This window comes from Sorex fumeus, unplaced genomic scaffold (genome assembly GCF_029834395.1).
Source record: "Sorex fumeus unplaced genomic scaffold, SorFum_2.1 ptg000064l, whole genome shotgun sequence".
Lineage (NCBI taxonomy): Eukaryota > Metazoa > Chordata > Mammalia > Eulipotyphla > Soricidae > Sorex > Sorex fumeus.
The window spans coordinates 5,027,132-5,038,441 of NW_026606121.1; positions in this window are offsets into that span (position 1 = coordinate 5,027,132).

Here is an 11,310-nt window from a genome sequence, read left to right on the forward strand (position 1 = left end):
GACTGAAGGGTCCTCTCAGTTACCTGGGTGGGGGGTGCACACAGGCCTGACCCCCCGCCGGGCAGGGCTGCGTCAGGACTGGCCTCAGACCACGAGCCATCCTGTGTAGCCCACTTTCTCCAGTTCCTACGAGAGAGGGTGGGGATGCAGCTCATCACAGGACCACCTGGGGGAGGCTGGGTGTCACAGGGTCCAGGTACCCACTGCCCTTGGGGGCCTGTTGCAGCCTTCAGTGCTGTGGGGGGTGGGTGCAGGGCCCGACAGGCCTCCCTCTGGTGAGTCTTCCCCATGCAGGGCTATAGCGGGAGAGACCAGTGGGAGAGAGGTCCCGGCAGGGGTGCGGCCAGCTCCCGCCCCACTCTTCTCCCAGAGACAGGGGAAGCTTAGGCACCTCCGGGAGGCCACTGGGATGCTAAATTTATTATGTCTCCTCTGGTCAGGGCAGATTTCTCTATTTTATTGACCTTTTCAAAGAATCAGCTTTTGGTTTCATTGATTTCTCTGTTGTTTTTCTCTTTTCCGTATCATTCATTTCTGCTCTCGTGTGCTTCCCTTCCCACTGTTTGCTTTAGGGTTAATTTGCTCTTATTTTTCAAGTTTTGCTGGGGATCCAGTCAGACAGTGCGCAGAGCCTGGGAGGGTGGAAAAAAGCATTATCGAGCGCGGGGAACGCGGGCTTGGGTTGTTCAGGCTCACACAGCTCGGAGGAGGAAGGCCATCTCTAGAGGAAGGTCCAGCCACACAGGTTCTGGGCACATGCTCGCCTGGGTCTTTGGCCACACCCAGCCTGCTGAGCCGTCTCTGGCCTGGGCTCCCTCCAGGAAGAAGCTCCAAGCTGGTATCTAAACGTGATTTGGACTCATAAATGCATACATCAAAAAAAAAAAAAAAGCAAAGGAGGCTGGAGTGATAGCACAGCAGGTAGGGCGTTTGCCTTGCACGAGGCCGACCCGGCTTCGATTCCCAGCATCCCATATGGTCCCCTGAGCACCACCAGGAGTGATTCCTGAGTGCAGAGCCAGGAGTAAACCCTGTGCATCACCGAGTGTGACCCAAAAAAAAAATTGCTTGATCACTTGACTTCCCGTTAATCATCGATTTGCTCAAGCAGGCGCCAGTAACGTCTCCATTTGTCCCTATCACATGCTAGTGTAGCCCAATGGCGTCTGTTTGTTCTAGGAACACGAAGAGCCTCAAACCAATCGTTCAGGGTCTTGATGTAGAAGTCTGACCATCTGGTAGGTGGGCAGCCACGTGGTCTTTTGACGTCAAAAAATTGCTCGAGCGGGCCCAGTAACGTCTCCATTGGAGACTTTGTTGTTACTGTGTCTGGCATATCGAATACTCTCGGTAGCTTGCCGGGCTCTCCGAGAGGGGCAGAGGAATTGAACTCGGGTCGGCCCTGTTGGCCGCTTGTAAGGCGAACGCCCTACCTGCTGTGCTATCACTCAAAAAATTAAAAAATAATAAATAGCATGAAAAGCAAGTTATTTATTTTTAAAAAAGAGCAAAATGAATTTTTTTGTTGTTGGTTTTTGGACCAGGGCTTACTCCTGGCTCTGTGCTCGGAGATCACTCCTGGTGGGTTCAGAGATGCTGGGGATTGAACCCACATTAGCTGGTTCAAGGCAGGTGCCCTCCCTCCTACTCTCATCTGACCCTCAACGAAATGAAAACAAAGCACGAATAAAGATGAGGGTACAGCCAGAAAAATGGAGGAAACAACAGAGAAAAAGGCAGAAGTTAACGGAACAGAGAATGAGACACAAGGAGACAGGAACAGCAAAGACCAAGTTGTTTAAAAAAAAAAAACTCAGTTGATAAACCTCAGCCAAACTGATCAACTTTTAAAAGATAAAAAACACAAATAAAACGATTAGGGTTGAAGAGGGACCATTACTGCCGGCAGGAGATTTAAAAGTTTAATAAGGGAATGTTATGAACACCATTTTGCCAATAAATCTGAAAACACAGATGAAATGGGTGAGTGCTCAGGAAAATAGAAATTAGCAAAATGGGCAGAAAAGCTTCACTCAGGATTGTACCGTTCCAGCAGCGAGAGTGTGACGGGCGTGAGGAGCTGGCCTCTCCCAGCAGCTGGGCCTGCCCACCGGAGGCGGTGGCAGTTCTGCCCTGGGCCTGTCGTCAGGGAAGGAAACGTCCCCTGCTCGCTTTCTGCCAGCGATGGCGTCTCTACACTGAGGTGCAAGGAAGTCATTGATGATCTCGGTAAACACACAAACCCACAGAGGGAATTCTGCAGACCGCGTGGGACCATTACCCCTAGCTCACCCCTGGGACCATCACCCTTAATCTGTTCCCTGTGTCCCCGGGCACCTGCAGGTCCAACCTAGGCCAGCCAGGTACCACACGGCCACTGAGCACCGCAGCCCTGAGGCCCTGCTGGCGTCCTTCTTGAGCCTGGCCTGGAGGAGTCCGTTGGCCCATAGTCAGATGCCAGAAGGGTAGCTCACCCTGTCTTAGCCGGAGTAAGCAGAGCTGGCGCCCACTGCTCTGTGGAGAAGCCAAGGCCAGCCCAGCTCACCCCAGGGTGGGACAATAGGGGCTCACACACACACACCCTGCCTGGGAAGCGCGTTGTCCACAGCTAGCAGTGGTCCCGAAGATGAGAGACAGCCTGGTGAGGACAGGCTCACAGTCAGTAGAGCCCACAGACACAGACACGGGAACCCACAGACACGGGAACCCAGAGACATGGACATGGGAACACACAGATATAGACACAGGAACCCTCAGACACGGGAACCCACAGACATGGGAAATCAGACACGGGAACCCACAGATATGAGAACCCACAGACACGGGAAATCAGACATGGGAACCCACAGACACGGGAACCCACAGACACGGGCACGGGAACCCACAGTCACAGGAACCCACAGACACGAACCAGCAGACATGGGAACTCACAGACACGGAAAATCAGATACGGGAACCCATAGACAAAGGAACCCACGGATGCAGAATCCCAAAGATGCAGGACCCCACACACTTGGGACCCCCATACGCAGTTACCACACACACACACACACACACACACACACACACACACACACACACAGGACCCCCCTCCCTAGGAGCTGGCTTGCCGCCCTGAAAGACTCTTCTCAGTTTCTGTGGTGTCCCAAGGAGGCCCTCGGGCTGCAGGAAGTGATGGGGGCAGCCCTGGGGACACAGGGCACCAGAGCAGACCAGCAGAGGGCCAGGACCAGTGGGCTGGTGATGGGGAGCCTTATGCGGCACCTACAGGGTTCTTGTGTCACTTCCCTGGCTGCCTCAGGAGGGAAGCTCGGTGTCACCGAGTCTCTGGGGGCCCTTCCCCGAGACCCCCCAGGAAGTGCTCAGAGACACCCGGGTCTGCAGACGAGGCCACCTCAGGTGCATGCAAGCCACTCATGCTGGGGGTATTCCCCCAGCTGCCACAGACACACCCTCCCTCACGGCAGGAGCTGCACAGGAGGGACCCCCACCCCGGAAGGGGCTTGGGGAGAAGGAAGCACGCAGGGGATGGGGTGGCACACCGGTACCCGTGCCCTGGAGTAAGTGTTGAGACGTCACAGGCTGCCCTTGTGCAGGTGAGTCCAGCGAGCCTCGCATGCTCCCTGAAACACGTGCATGGAGGGCAGCCGGGAAGAGCCCAGGAGCAGAGAGTGACCACGGGGCGGGCCGGGGGGAGCGGGAGTCCTCCCCCTCCCCATGGGCGCCAGCATTTGGCCTCACGCACCTCAGGACGAGCCAGAGGGCAACACGAGTCGCGTCTGGTGGGCTGGAACCCCCAACGTAGGGACCCACCTGGCCATCCCTGTGGGTCCTGTCTAGGGATGGGCTCCAGGGTCTGACATTCTCCTGGAACCCAGGGTCTGCAGAGGAAAGTGCTGGGGACAGATGCTAAGTAGGCACAACCTTGGAGGTCCCGCAGTGCTTGGGGCTGGCGGGGGTGGGGGATGCTCCTGGAAATTTCCCATCCCCTGGACCAGAAGTTCGGCACGAGGCTCCTGAGCACATTCACCTGGGGATGGAACTGCCAGCTTGGACCCCAAGAGTGCCGTCCCCCCGTGTGTCTCCTCCGCAGCCTTAGGCCACGTGGCCGCAGCCCACGTGGGCAGCTGGAGGCAGAGGTGATGCCAACTTTCTCAGCACTTTCCCCGGTGGACACCATTGGCCTTTGCTGTCCATCAATTGGCCACACAGGTGTGGGCTCTCTTGGGCTCAGCCTCCCGCCAACTCTGTCTGAATCTGTCCTCTTCACAGTGCCAGGCTGATCCTGCAGCTTGCCAGGAAGCTGATGGTTCTAGCACACTCTCCCTTCTCTCTCTCTCTCCCTCTGTCTCCCTCTCTTCCTGTCTCTTTCCCTCTCTCCCTTTCTCTCCCTCTCTCCCTCTCTCTCCTTCTCACTCTCTCCCTCTCTCTTTCTCCCTCCCTCCTTCTCCCTCTCTCTCCCTCCCTCCCTCTCCCTCTCTCCTCACCTTCCCTCTCCCTTTCTCCCTCCTCCCTTTCCCTCTCTCCCTCTCGCCTTCTCTCTCCCTCTCTTCCTCTCTCCCTCTCTCTGTCCCTCTCCCTTCTTCCCTCTCTCCCTCCCTCTTCCTCTCTCTCTCCCTCTTTCCCTCTCCCTCTCCCTCTCTCTCTCTCTCCCCCCTCCCCATCTCTTCCTCTCTCTCTCTCCCCCCACCCCTCTCCCCTCTCTGGTTTGTTTTTGGGGCACACCTGGCAGTTCTCAGGGGACCACATGCAGGCAGGAATAGATGCTGTGCTGGCCACGTGGTAGGCGCACCCCTTCCCCAGGGTGCTTCCCCTTCTCCCCTCCAGCCCACCTCGAGCTGGCTTGCTTCAGCCTGGCACTTCCACCCTCACCAACTTAGTCCTTGCGAGACCGTCGGGGACCCTGCTGGTGCAGGGGGTCTGGACTGCCGGTGGTGGTCTCTGGTCCACAGACCTCTCGTCCGCTTGGGTCCGCATCAGTGTCATATCAGAGTTTTCAGTTCGAATGTATTCATTTCTCTGATCGTTTATTATCTTCCCTGGGCATGTCTGCTGTTCCTTTGGGTCCGGTTGTAGAGACCAGCTAAATTCCTCTCTCGAGTTTGTGTGTGTGTGGAAGTGGTCTGTGGAGCTGATGTGTGGGAACTGTTGTGTGTTGTATGTGTGCTCTGTTTTGGCCACAGATCTCTATCACCTCCCCTCTCTTCCCTCCTGACCTCCTCCTTTCCGCCTCCTCCCCTCCCTCTGTCTTCTCCTTTCCCTCCTCCCTCCCTTCTCCATGTCGTAGTGGAGGTCACACCTACTTTGTTGTGATGTCACACGTGATGGCAGTGCTCACACATGGGTGGCAGTGCTCCAGAGAGCACACTCTGTCAAGATGCCAGACCCCAGAGACCCGCCAGGCCCATCTCTGCACAGGAGCTCCGTGCTGGGATTGAGCCGTGGCCTCACATTTGCAAGGTGGTGCTTTTGAGCTGAGCCCTGGTGCCCACATTTTTTTGTTTTTGCTTTTTGGGTCCACCCAGCGATGCACAGGGTTCACTCCTGGCTCTGCACTCAGGAATTACCCCTAGTAGTGCTCAGGGGACTATATGGGATGCTGGGAATCAAACCTGGGTAGGCCGCGTGCAAGGCAAATGCCTTACCCACTGTGCTATTGCTCCAGTCCCATGGTACCCACCTTTGAGAAGATATTTTTGTGGAATCTTAAGGTTTTAAGATGTTTATGATTAGACAGAATATTATCTGTATATACTGACAATTTTAGTTCTTCCTGTCTAGCCTGGACACTTCTTATCGTCATAAATGCCGGGAAATGCTGTTCTGTCAGGTAGGACCAAAGATGACAGAGCGAGGGGCCCTACCTTACACGCAGCAGGCTGCACTCAATCCCTGGACACCCAGAGTGTCTCCCAGGCCCTCCAGGAGTGATTCCTGAGTACAGATCAGGAATTAGCCCTGAGAACTGTTGAGGGTGGCCCCAACCCAAGCAAGCACATGCAGGAGGGACCAGAGTCCAGTCCAGAGGGGAGGGCAGGTGTGGGCCCCAGTACCCCACAGCCCAGGGTCAGCCCTGAGCACGATGGGTGTGGCCCCCAAACCATCAAAGTAGGAGGTGGGATAAAAGCAAGTGTCACAGCAGGAAACCCAGGGTGCCTGGGGTGACGGGAGACAGCTGTGGGACGGAGCAGACCCTCTCTCTGCCCGCCTCGCCAAGTCCTGTTCTGTCCTAGTGGGCGCAGGGGCTCCCGTCGCGAGCGTCTGGGGTCTTTCTTCTCATTTGATCTCACTGATCGTGGACTCTGGACCATCCCCCGCCCGGCTCTGAAGTCCCCTGATCAGGCGTGTGGTCAGCCCCTGACTATGCGGCCAGCCATGAGGTCTGCAGTGCCTGTGCCCATCCTGTGACCGGCTGAGTCGGGCAGCGGCCCCTCCCCTGTTCTCGCTGGGTCTGAGTTCCAGGGAAGCTGTGCAGACTTTGCTTCCAAGGGTCAGGCTCCTGCTTCTCACTCTCCAGCTGGTCCTGCTACTGGCCGTCCCCGATACGCTTTGCATTTGTGGGGCGCCGACCGTAAAGCCTGTTCTCTTTTGAGGAGGGTGTGGGGGGATGCTGGGGCGGGTAATTCCCGCTCTCTCCCAGACACCCATCGGAGCTTGGAGGCCCCTTTGTGGTACTAGACTGTGAACTGTGGTCAGCTGCACGTAAAATGCCAATAACAGCCAAGCTGCAGGGACCCACACGGACTAGGGCTGCCCGCCCCTCTGTCCAGACCCTCTGAACTGCGCACCACGCACTAGCCAGCTTTGCCAGGTGCTGCGTGTGCCCAGGGTAGTGGCGATTTGGGCCAGCACCCAAAGGTGTGGGAGACCGCGGGCTTTGGGACTCAGAACCCAGAAACTAGACTGGCTCAGTGGGGTGTGCACAGGATTTAGCCTTGGGCTTTGCTCTGGGTCACTATCAGCCACCAGCAGGTCAAGGGCCGCGACTGCATGCTCCAGAGGCTGAGACCTTTCCAAGATGGACAGAAACAAACCGCCAATAGCCCCTGGATCAGCTCTCTCTGCCCCCTCCTTAACCCTCACGGGCACACATGCATACACACACGCACACACATACACAGTGAGTATAGCTGAAGGGCTGTCAAATATATTCATCTTTTATTTTTTTGCTTTTTGGGTCACACCCGGCGATGCTCAGGGGTTACTCCTGGCTCATGCACCCAGGAATTGCTCCTGGCAGTGCTCAGGGGACCATATGGGGTGCTGGGAATCAAACCTGTGTCGGCCATGTTGGCTGCGTGCAAGGCAAACGCCCTACCCGCTGTGCTATCGCTCCAGCTCCCAAATATATTCATCTTTGGGGGGAAATAAATAACTCCCTGGGGTGAAGGGAGCCTGTCTGGCTCCCCGTCTGGAGCGAGCCCTGCACTCCCTGCCACTCACTGTCCTCGCTCTGCTCTCTTCCTTCCTCCTATTAACTCTGGGCTGTTTGTTCATCTCTGGTTCCTCGAGGTGTAAAACTAGGTAGTTTATTTGGAGATTTCCTTGTGTTTCTCTTTGTGGGTTTTCTGTTTACGTTTTGGGCTTGTGCTCAGGGCTAGAGGCCATTCCTGAGCCCCCAGGCCCCTGGGTGCTGTGTGCAAGGCAAGAGGCCCCGGCTCTCCCTCGCTCCATGTGCTCACACAGGTGTTTACCACTGCGAAGCTCTCAGAACAGTGTTGGCTGCTTCTCGAAGTTTACTGTCTTTCATTTTCCGTTTTCTCAAGGCGTTGTTTTATGTCAGTGCAGATAGCACAGCAGGTTGGGCATTTGCCTTGCACGAGGCCCACCTGGCCGACCTGGATTCGATTCCTCTGCCCCTCACAGAGAGCCCAGCAAGCTACTGAGAGTATCTCGCCCTCACGGCAAAGCCTAGCAAGCTGCCCGTGCCAAATATGCCAAAAACAGTAACAAGTCTCACAATTTGTTGTGAGACATTACTGGTGCCCGCTCGAGCAAATCGATGAACAATGGGAGGACAGTGCAGTGCTACAGTGCCACGAATCAAACTTTTGTGGTATGCATGGCCCCACATGTAGGAACTTCTACACATTTCATTTTCATTCCTTCTCTGACCCTCGGTAGTCTATTGTTTGGTTACTACATAGTTGTGTTTTGTCTGGTCTCTTGTAACTGGTTTTGAGGGTTCTTTTTTTTTTGTTTTGCTTTTTGGGTCACACCTGGCAATGCACAGGGGTTACTCCTGGCCCTGCACTCAGGAATTACCCCTGGCAGAGCTCAGGGGACCATATGGGATGCTGGGAATTGAACCGGGGTCGGCCCCGTGCAAGGCAAATGCCCTACCCACTGTGCTATTGCTCCAGCCCCTTTATTGATTTTGAGTTTGACACTGTTGCCATCATTATTTCTTTGCTTTGGTGGCCACACACAGTGGTGCTCAGGCTTGCTCCTGGCTCTGACCCCAGTGCCTAGGGTCTCCCTGGCCATACGCGGTGCTAGACATTGAACCCAGTCAGCTGCCCGCAAGGTGAAGCCTCCCACCGTCCCTCGCTCTGGCCCCACAGGTGGACATTACTGTGGTCAGAAGACGCTCGTGAGAAAGAAAGAGCGTCCCCCGTCTCCTTGTTCGGACAAGCCTGCCCCATCCTGGAGAGTCCCTGGGAAGTTTGGGAGTCCGTGGCCCCCAGTGCTGGGACCCAAGTGCTCCTGACTGCTTCCCAGAAGCCTGTGTGTGGCCGCTGGTCTGCTCCCTGCCAGCGCTGTCTCACTGCCTCTGACTGGGTGAAAGTGCCGTCTCTTACTCTGTCACGTTGCTGCCTGTCTCCCTTCAGACCTACTTACACACACACACACACCCAGTGGATGCTTCTGTGTCGGGTGCTTCAATCCTCATGAACGCCTATGCCTTGGGCTGGAACCCTGGGGTGCTCGTGCTCCTCTTCAAAAGCCTGTTACCCGTCCAACTTCTGCCTTACCCGAGTATAAGCTCTTTCTCCATTCCAGGGCTCAGGGCGGTAGGGCAGCAGGTAGGGCCTTTACCTTGCATGCGACTGACGACTGACACAGGCTGATCCCCAGTACCCAGCAGGGTCCTCTGAGTCCCACCATATGGGACTTGCTGGGTGTGGCACCAGAACAGGAAGCAGCAGCTGTTTCTCTGCGGCTTCTGGCTGGACTGAGTCTCGGCAAGAGCATCCTGATGGGGGTGTCCGAGATTAGTGCCAGGATGAAGCCCAGCTCTCGTGCGCAAGGCATGAACGTACAGCTCTCCAGACACTCACCCCTCCCCGGCACGGGACTCAAGATTTTATTTATTTATTTATTTATTTTGCTTTTTGGGTCACACCCGGCGATGCACAGGAATCACTCCTGGCAGTGCTTGGGGGACCATATGGGATGCTGGGAATCAAACCTGGGTTGGCTGCGTGCAAGGCAAACGCCCTACCTGCTGTGCTATCACTCCAGCCCCGGGACTCGAGATTTTAGAAAGAATTCAAACACTCGACTAACTAACGATCAAAGAGAACATTCCAAACATGCCGGAATGAGGTGAAAGATGCCCACGAAAGACAGTTTGGAGCTTAGGAAAGAAACTGGGAAGGTCTCCAGATGGATTTGGTTTCCAAACATCACTCGGCCGAGCCCCTGGAAATCTACTTCTTGAAGTGAACAAAGGAAGTGCCCAAGCTGTTCCACCACCCTGGGGAATAGCAGTTCCAGCCGTGTGTGGCGGCTGTTGTGTCTGTCTTGAGTCAGACCTGTGTCCAGCCACAGCACTGTGAGGCGAGTGCCCAGTGCCCCTCACAGGGTAGAGTTAGAGCATGAGCGAGGCCCGCGGGGCAGTGGCCTCCTCAGAGCTCTGTCTCAAGAGCCCCTCACATCCCAGGGCTGGAGCAATAGCACAGCAGGTAGGGCGTTTGCCCGGCCTGGGTTCGATTCCCAGCATCCCATATGGTCCTCCGAGCACTTCCAGGAGTGATTCCTGAGTGCAGAGCCAGGAGTAACCCCTGTGCAATGTCGGATGTGACCCAAAAAGAAAAAAAAAACCCTCATATCCCATCCAGGGGACGCATCAGTATGGCCCCGGCCCAAACCCTGAATGTGGATGCAGGAAGGAGCAGGCCTCGAGTCACAGAGGACAGAGCTGCTGGCCGGGAACTTGGCTGGCAGGGAGGGTGCGGAGTTTGGGATCCCGCCCTGTGGCAGGCACGCAGAGCTCAAGCAGCTGACCAGGAGCAAAGGCACATTGGGTGCAGCTGGATCACAGAGGGCAGGAGGCTGAGCCTCCGGGCTGGTCGGGGGGGGGGGGGGCACCTCAGTGGTCTCCTGACTGATTATTCCATGTTTAGTTGTTTTTTTTTTTCTTTTTGGGTCACACCCGGCATTGCACAGGGGTTACTCTTGGCTCATGCACTCAGGAATTACTCCTGGCGGTGCTTGGGGGACCATATGGGATGCTGGGAATTGAACCCGAGTTGGCTGCATGCAAGGCAAACACCCTACCCGCTGGGCTATCGCTCCAGCCCCTTAGTTTTGTTTAGTTTCAGGGCCACACCCAGTGACGGGTCTCTGCATTCAGGAATCACTCGCGGCAGAGCTTGGGGAACCCTATGGGGTGCAGATCGAACAGGGTGGAACGCATGCAAGACAGCCCTACCCACTGTACTTTCTCTCTGGCCCCCAACTGTCCCACATTTAAACCTTAAAACTAGGAGGTAGATCCAGAAGAGAAAGTCTGAACCGGAAGGAGGGAACTCACCTCGGCGCCCACTGCCTCAGAGAGTCAGGTCACTCTGGCCACTCACTGTCTCCCGTCACCTTCACCACCGGCACCACCACCCACCACCACCACCCTCATCATCTCTCCTCCAGGCTGCGCCTCCAGCACTCCCTCGCCACTTCAGGGAACGCAGGCTCTGAGGAAAATAATGCTTCACAGACCCACGGCAACCGCCTTTATAGAGAAGGGGCTACAGGCCAAGTGCCGGGCGGTCACTGTGGGCTGGGACCAACTCCTCTCCCTCTGCTTCTCGGCATCAGTCCGTCTCCTGGAGCCACTCTGGGTACGGGCTGGTCTGTTACCCACCCAGCTGCCCCTGCCCAACTCTCACTTCTTTGTGCTTCAAGATGGGCTTTGCTGCCACACCAGTGACCCCCTACCAGCAGCCCTGACCCGACTATTCGGGGGCTGCAGAGGTCAGGACCACCCAGCCGAGGGCGTGGGGTGTGGCAGGGCCCTCCAGGGCCGAGACCCATGAAGAGGGTGTGGGCTGGGCTCAGTGGGCAGAAGCGTGGGGGGAGCAGCGTGGG